Here is a 7,999-nt window from a genome sequence, read left to right as displayed (position 1 = left end):
ATACTCTGGTTTCTCTTCCTGTCATATAAATCTTTTGCTTTTTACTAAAGATTTCTGTGGAGAATAATAATTCTGAGATCAACAGGGAGATGATATATGTATAATTGTAAAGCAATTTTCCCACAATTAAAAATAAATTTTGAAAAAGACAATTAAAATCTTAAAAACTCTTCCCATAAATATTGGTAAAAGGCTTCCGCCATCTGAGTGGGTAAACTTAACTTGTTCCATCTGCCAGAAACAGCATTTGTATCCAACTGGATGGTATCACCAACTCGATGGACGTGAGTTTGAGTGAACTCCAGGAGTTGGTGATGGACAGGGAGGCCTGGCGTGCTGTGATTCATGGGGCCACAAAGAGTCGGACACGACTGAGCGACTGAACTGAACTGATTCTTACTTATCTAGAGAAGGAAATGGGAACTCATTCTATATTCTTGCTGGGAGAACTCTAAGGACAGAGGAGCCAAGTTGGCTACAGTCCATGGCAGTGCAGAGCCAGACACAACTTAGCTACTGAAAAACAACAACAAAATCTTGCTTAATATTTATAACAATTCAACTGTTCTCTTCAATATCTTTAAAAACTATTCTAAGTTCGGCCCAAGGTGCTGAACATTCCAAGGGAATGTTTTAGGATTTTTAATCCCTTAAAGGTAGTTCACTTCCTGCCCTAGGAATTTGCTGCTACTGCTAAGTTGCTTCAGTCGTGTCTGACTCTGTGCGACCCCATAGATTGCAGCCCACCAGTCTCCCCCATCCCTGGGATTCTCCAGGCAAGAACACTGGAGTGGGTTGCCATACCAGTTGATAATTGTCTAAATGAATATTCTTATGTTTCAAAATTAGTTCTCATGAATTTACACTATCCTGGGCCTCTGCCACGTGATTTTTATCAGGAGTCTATACACAGATCTTCCTTGACTTACTGTGGGATAACATTCTGATACTGGACTTCCCTGAAGGTAAAGTAAAGAATCTGCCTGCAACAAGGGAGACCCAGGTTCAATCCCTGGGTGGGGAAGATACCCTGGAGAAGGAAATGGCAATCCACTTCAGTAATCTTGCCTGGAGAATTCCATGGACAGAGGAGCCTGGCAGGCTACAGTCCATGGGTTCACAAAAAGTCAGACTTAAAGCCATCATAAATCAGAAATAAAGTAAAAAATGCATTCTATATACCTAACCTACCAAACATCCTAGTTCTGATCAGCATACCTTAAACTTTCCTTGGACACATACATTAGCCTACAGTCAGGCAAAATCATCTGACACAAAACCTATTTGAGAATAAAGTGTTGAAATATCTCATGTAATATATTGAATACACTCCCGAAAATGGAAAACAGAATGGCAGTCTGGGTATAAAATAGTTGTAAGTATATTGGTTGTTTACCTTCATAAACAAGAAATGTCACTGGTCTGGGACAAGATCACATTTCAAACTCCAAGTATATTCTCTACTGAATGCATACCACTTCCACACCATTGTAAAGTTGAAAAACCTTAAGCCATCGTGAAGTTGGCGACTTTCTGTATTGTAATAGCAAATTCAGACACAGGGTTTGCCATTTTCCAGGCATTATGCTAAAAAGCTTAATATGTATTAACTCACTTCCTCCCCTTGAAAAAGGTACTGTCAACATCCCCATTTTACAGATGATGAAACAGAAACCCACTGAAGTTCAGCAACTTGCCCATGGCTCCTCTGGGAGTAAGTAAAAGGCCACCCTGCTCATGCACTGCTATTTCTGTAAGCTCTACCCAATTTTTCAGTAAAACTGCCTAGTCACCCTGCTTATTTAACTTATATGCAGAGTACATCATGAGAAATGCTGGGCTGGAAGAAACACAAGCTGGAATCAAGATTGCCGGGAGAAATATCAATAACCTCAGATATGCAGATGACACCACCCTTATGGCAGAAAGTGAAGAGGAACTAAAAAACCTCTTGATGAGAGTGAAAGAGGAGAGTGAAAAAGTTGGCTTAAAGCTCAACATTCAGGAAACGAAGATCATGGCATCTGTCCCATCACTTCATGGGAAATAGATGGGGAAACAGTGGAAACAGTGTCAGACTTTATTTTTTTGGGCTCCAAAATCACTGCAGATGGTGGTGATTGCAGCCATGAAATTAAAAGACGCTTACTCCTTGGAAGGAAAGTTATGACCAACCTAGATAGCATATTCAAAAGCAGAGACATTACTTTGCCGACTAAGGTCCGTCTAGTCAAGGCTATGGTTTTTCCAGTAGTCATGTATGGATGTGAGAGTTGGACTGTGAAGAAGGCTGAGTGCTGAAGAATTGATGCTTTTGAACTGTGGTGTTGGAGAAGACTCTTGAGAGTGCCTTGGACTGCAAGGAGATCCAACCAGTCCATTCTAAAGGAGATCAGCCCTGGAATTTCTTTGGAAGGAATGATGCTAAAGCTGAAACTCCAGTACTTTGGCCACCTCGTGCGAAGAGTTGACTCATTGGAAAAGATTCTGATGCTGGGAGGGGTTGGGGGCAGGAGGAGAAGGGGATGACAGAGGATGAGATGGCTGAATGGCATCACTGACTCGATGGATGTGAATCTGAGTGAACTCCAGGAGTTGGTGATGGACAGGGAGGCCTGGCGTGCTGAGATTCATTGGATCTCAAAGAGTCGGACACGACTGAGTGACTGAACTGAACTGAACTCAACTGAACTGATGGGCCCATCAGAATGCCTCTAATAGGCAGTTCATCTGAAAGCACTTGGGATCTGTGGGAAATGGAAGGACAGGCTTGTTGTCAAAATGCTCTATCATCCTTACTTTTATTGTTGCTGTACATTTAGCATTCCACTTAAGTGGTTATCTAAGTTCCATAGAAGGAGACACCTACCTGTATTTTTGTTTATAGGTTCTGTTGCGTGCAAGAAGCTGGCAGGGCAGATAATCAAAACCTGTGTTCATTGTGCTCATTGTTAATAGGGGAATTCCCTGGATCCAGGAGAAGAATAGCTCCAGGGGGAAGTCACAGTTCCCAGGAGCCACCAAATGCTTTCTTCCTCATCAAGAATGAGCCTCTCCAAAGAAACACAGGAAACTGAGTATGCAAATTCTTGAAAGTATACCCTTGTCTGGAGTGAATCACTACTTGCTTAATTCAGTTCTTAATTAAGAAAACAGCTGTATAAGGACTGGGGGAGAAGAGGGGCTGGGGTGGTGGCGATGGAAATGGTGCTGGAAAGAAGTGGGCAGGATAAATAACTTAACTGTCAAGTGAACTGTATTAATTCCATATGTAGGTTTTTGTTTTTTAAAATTTTTTGTTGTTTTGGATTTGGGGGAGTTTTGGGGTTTTGGTTTCATTTTGGTTTGTTTTTTTGGCAGATCTTTCTCTTTAATTCTACAAGCTGAGATAGACCAGGTAGAGGACAGACCTTCTGATCTTAGTTAAAGTTTCCAAAGTTATTTGTTACTCACTTGGTGGCTGTGGAACTCAGAAAGTTCCTCTTCCTCTTTCTGAGAAAGGTGAGTATTTGGCATTTTTATAAGTTTGCACACAAACAGAAAAAATCAGGACTCTGTAAATTTCTGAAGCAGCTGGGTTTTGGCTTTGTGTCTGGGAGAGAGTTCCTTTATCCAGAAGAGTAGGTTTTGATCTTTCTAGGCAACTAGGCTTACCATGAATGCTCCTCTGTCTTCAGCAGCCACAGGCCTGCTTGTTGCCTGGCGTGTGCACCCTCCCCTCGCTTTAGCCACCCTGTGTGAACACGGGAGATTAATTAAACCCTGTGCAATTCCTTCTCTCTGAAGAGTTCTAGGAGACTCTAATTGAGAGGATGTTCTGATGTTAAAGTGAGAAAATTTGCTGAAGTTCTAGTCATTCTGGAGCAGCACCCTGAGGCATCTTGCCACAAGTTAGAATCCTTGAATTATGGGAGGCAACAACTTAAATTCAAATCTTTTTCTTGTGTGTGCTCTCTCAAGGAAAATGTTCCTAGTCCACTACTTTTAGGTAAAACTGACCATGTCATTACATCTGCGTGATTGATAAAAGATGCTTATCTGAGAATACACAAGAAAATACTTCTGAGATACTTAGAAATTGAGAACTTGTCTGTCAGCCTTCAGGAAAGCCCAAACTTCATTGCCTTTGTTCCAGATAAACTTTCCGTGGGATTTTGTGTGCTGGGGAAGGGTATGTGCTTCAAGGAAGACAAAGAGTTAGTGTACAGGGTGTGGATGAGGCTGGGAATGATATTCCTGTTCCCTGTGTCATGTCTGTGTCACCTTCCACCTGCATCTTGCTTTTAAAATTTTTGTTCTTTTGCAAGTAAGGTGATCCAAGCACAGGCATAGTAGGTCTCAGGAGAAAAGTTGCTATGAAGCTAGTAGTTGGAAAAGGGCAGTGTCTAAGATTTGTTGGATGATATTTCAAGACTAAAATGAAGCTATTACTCTGTTTCTTTATGCACCACCTGCAGAATTACTAGAAGTGATTTTTAAAAGGAAGATTTTTCTATACTCCACTCCAAAGCTACCATTAAGCCCTGAGAATCTGCTGCCTTAACAAGCACCCCATGATTTTTCAAATATTAACTGTAAATCTTAGAGCTCTGCAGAGTGTTTGATAGATTGAAAGGATATATTCATGTGTACATTTCTCTCTCTTTAAACAAATTACTTCCACATTGAGAGTAATGGCCAGGCTGCAAAGAGACTCTCTGCCTGCTTCATTTATTCCTGGAAAGGACCCTGTGGCTTGACCATGGTTAATTAGATTTTAGTTAGACTTGGATACAAGGCTGTTGATCATTTTATATGATTGACTTTCTTAAAATTTCAGGTTAGAAACAAAGCAACTGTAGTTAGTCCATAATGGGTACTCATATACCAGGGGACTGAATACACCAATGGGCCTTGTATCAGGGGCAGAGAGAGAGACCGCAAAGACAAGTTGATCCTCTACCACTGGACAGCTTTCCCCTGTCCAGGTACCTACAGTTGGATAGGTTTTGGCAAAAGGTTTGTCCCAGTTTCTCTTGGTAAACCAGGTTTGGTTGTTATATTAGTCATACATTGCCATACCTAGTTACAAAAATTTTTTTTCTTGTGTTTAGGACATTAAACATGTACTCTTAGCAAATTTAAACATGCAATAGAGTATTGTTAACTATAGTCATTGTGCTGTATGTCACATCCCCATGACTTGTTTTATAACTGGAAGTTGGTATCTTTGGACCCCCTTCACCTATTTCTCCCACTCCCCAACCCCTTCCCCCACTTCTGGCAACCATTCATCTGTTCTCCAAACCTGTAAGCTTGGTTTTCTTTCCTGTTGTTAGTTTATTTAGGCCATGCCGGTCTTTGTTGTGGCCCTGGGATCTTCAATCTTCACTGGGGTATGTGGGATCTTTAGCTGCAACATTTGGGATCTTTTTTTTTTATTGAGTCACGTGAGATCTAGTTTCCTGACCAAGGATTGAACCTGGACCCTTGCAGTGGAATCGTGGACTCTTAACCACTGCACCGCCAGGGAAATCCCTGTTGGTTCATAAAGTATTTGTCTTTCTCTGACTAGTTTCACTTAACATAATGCCCTCAGTTCAGTTCAGTTCAGTTGCTCAGTTGTGTCTGACTCTTTGTGACCGCATGAATCGCAGCACGCCAGGCCTCCCTGTCTATCACCAACTCCCAGAGTTTCCCAAACTCATGTCCGTTGAGTCAGTGATGCAATCCAACCATCTCATCCTCTGTCGTCCCCTTCTCCTCCTGCCCTCAATCTTTCCCAGCATCAGGGTCTTTGCCAATGAATCAGCTCTTCGCATCATGTGGCCAAAGTATTGGAATTTCAGCTTCAACATCAGTCCTTCCAGTGAACACCCAGGATCGATCTCTTTAGGATGGACTGGTTAGATCACCTTGCAGTCCAAGGGACTCTCAAGAGTATTCTCCAACACCACAGTTCAAAAGCATCAATTCTTTGGCACTCAGCCTTCTTTATAGTCCAACTCTCACATTCATACATGACCACTGGAAAAACCATAGCCTTGACTAGATGGACCTTTGTTGGCAAAGTAATGTCTCTGCTTTTGAATATGCTATCTAGGTTGGTCATAACTTTCCTTCCAAGGAGTAAGCGTCTTTTAATTTCATGGCTCAATCACCATCTGAAGTAATTTTGGAGCCCAGAAAAATTAAGTCAGCTACTGTTTTCACCATTTCCCCATCTATTTCCAATGAAGTGATGGGACCAGATGCCATGATCTTAGTTTTCTGAATGTTGAGCTTTAAGCCAATTTTTTCACTCTCCTCTTTCATTTTTATCAAGAGGCTCTAGTTTTTCTTCACTTTCTGCCATAAGGGTGGTGTCATCTGCATATGTGAGATTATTAATGTTTCTCCCAGCAATCTTAATTCCAGCTTGTGCTTCCTCCAGCCCAGCATTTCCTATGATGTACTCTGCATATAAGTTAAATAAGCAGGGTGACAATATACAGCCTTGACATACTCCTTTTCCTATTTGGAGCCAGTCTGTTGTTCCATGTCCAGCTCTAACTGTTGCTTCCTGACCTGCATAGAGGTTTCTCAAGAGGCAGGTCAGGTGGTCTGGTATTCTCATCTCTTTCAGAATTTTACACAGTTGATTGTGCTGCACACAGTCAAAGGCTTTGGCATAGTCAATAAAGCAGAAATAGATGTTTTTTGGGAACTCTCTTGCTTTTTCCATGACCCAGTGGTTGTTGGCAGTTTGATCTCTGGTTTCTCTACCTTTTCTAAAACCAGCTTGAACATCTGGAAGTTCAATATGTGAACTGGCTCTTCACATATTGCTGAAGCCTGGCTTGGAGAGTTTTGTGCATTACTTTACTAGCATGTGAGATGAGAGCAATTGTGCGGTAGTTTGAGCATTCTTTGGCATTGCTTTTCTTTGGGACTGGAATGAAAACTGACCTTTTCCAGTCCTGTGGCCACTGCTAAGTTTTCCAAATTTGCTGGCATATTGAGTGCAACACTTTCACAGCATCATCTTTCAGGATTTGAAATAGTTCAACTGGAATTCCATCACCTCCACTAGCGTTGTTTGTAGTGATGCTGCCTAAGGCCCACTTGCCTTCACATTCCAGGATGTCTGGCTCTAGGTGAGTGATCACACCATTGTGATTATCTGGGTCATAAAGATCTTTTTTGTACAGTTCTTCTGTGTATTCTTGCCACATCTTCTTAATATCTTATGCTTCTGTTAGATTCCTACAATTTCTGTCCTTTTGGGCCCATCTTTGCATAAAATATTCCCCTGGTATCTCTAGTTTTCTCGAAGATATCTCTAGTCTTTCCCATTATATTGTTTTCCTCTATTTCTCTGCATTGATCACTGAGGAAGGCTTTCTTATCTCTCCTTGCTATTCTTTGGAACTCTGCATTCAAATGGGTATATCTTTCCTTTTCTCCTTTGCTTTTTGCTTTCCTTCTTTTCACAGCTATTTGTAAGGCCTCCTCAGACAGCCATTTAGCTTTTTTGCATTTCTTTTTCTTGAGGATGGTCTTGATTCCTGTCTCCGGTACAATGTCATGAACCTCCATCCATGGTACATCTTATCTTTCCATTCATCCATTGATAGATACATAGATTGTTTCCACACCTTGGCTATTATAAATATTGTTGCAATGAAAATGGGATTTCAAATTAGCATTTTTTCAGATAAATATCCAGCAGTAGGATTGCTCAATCATGTGGTAGTTGTATTTTAAATTTTTTGAGGAACTCCATACTGTTTTCCATAATGACTATACTAATTTACATTCCCACCAACAGTGCACAAGTGTTTCCTTTTCTTCATATTCTGGCCTCTCTCTCTCTCTTTTTTTTTCTCCCGCCACAATGTACAGCTTGCAGGATCTTAGTTCCCTGACTTTGAATTGAATATGGGCCATGACTGTAAATGCATCAAGTCTAAACTGGCAAGAGTTGTCATCTTTGTCTTGTTCATCATCTTAGGGGGAAAGCTTTCAGTGTTTCATCATT

General features: G+C 41.2%; 1 pseudogene; it reads left to right on the top strand.

Annotated features, from left to right (window-relative positions):
* Positions 1 to 106, top strand: LOC120858995 (annotated as a pseudogene).
* Positions 107 to 7,999: the final 7,893 nt, after the last annotated feature.

The sequence above is a fragment of the Oryx dammah genome, unplaced genomic scaffold (genome assembly GCF_014754425.2).
Source record: "Oryx dammah isolate SB20612 unplaced genomic scaffold, SCBI_Odam_1.1 HiC_scaffold_29, whole genome shotgun sequence".
Lineage (NCBI taxonomy): Eukaryota > Metazoa > Chordata > Mammalia > Artiodactyla > Bovidae > Oryx > Oryx dammah.
Note: the sequence above shows the minus strand (reverse complement) of the source record. Positions and strands in the feature narration are given on the sequence as shown.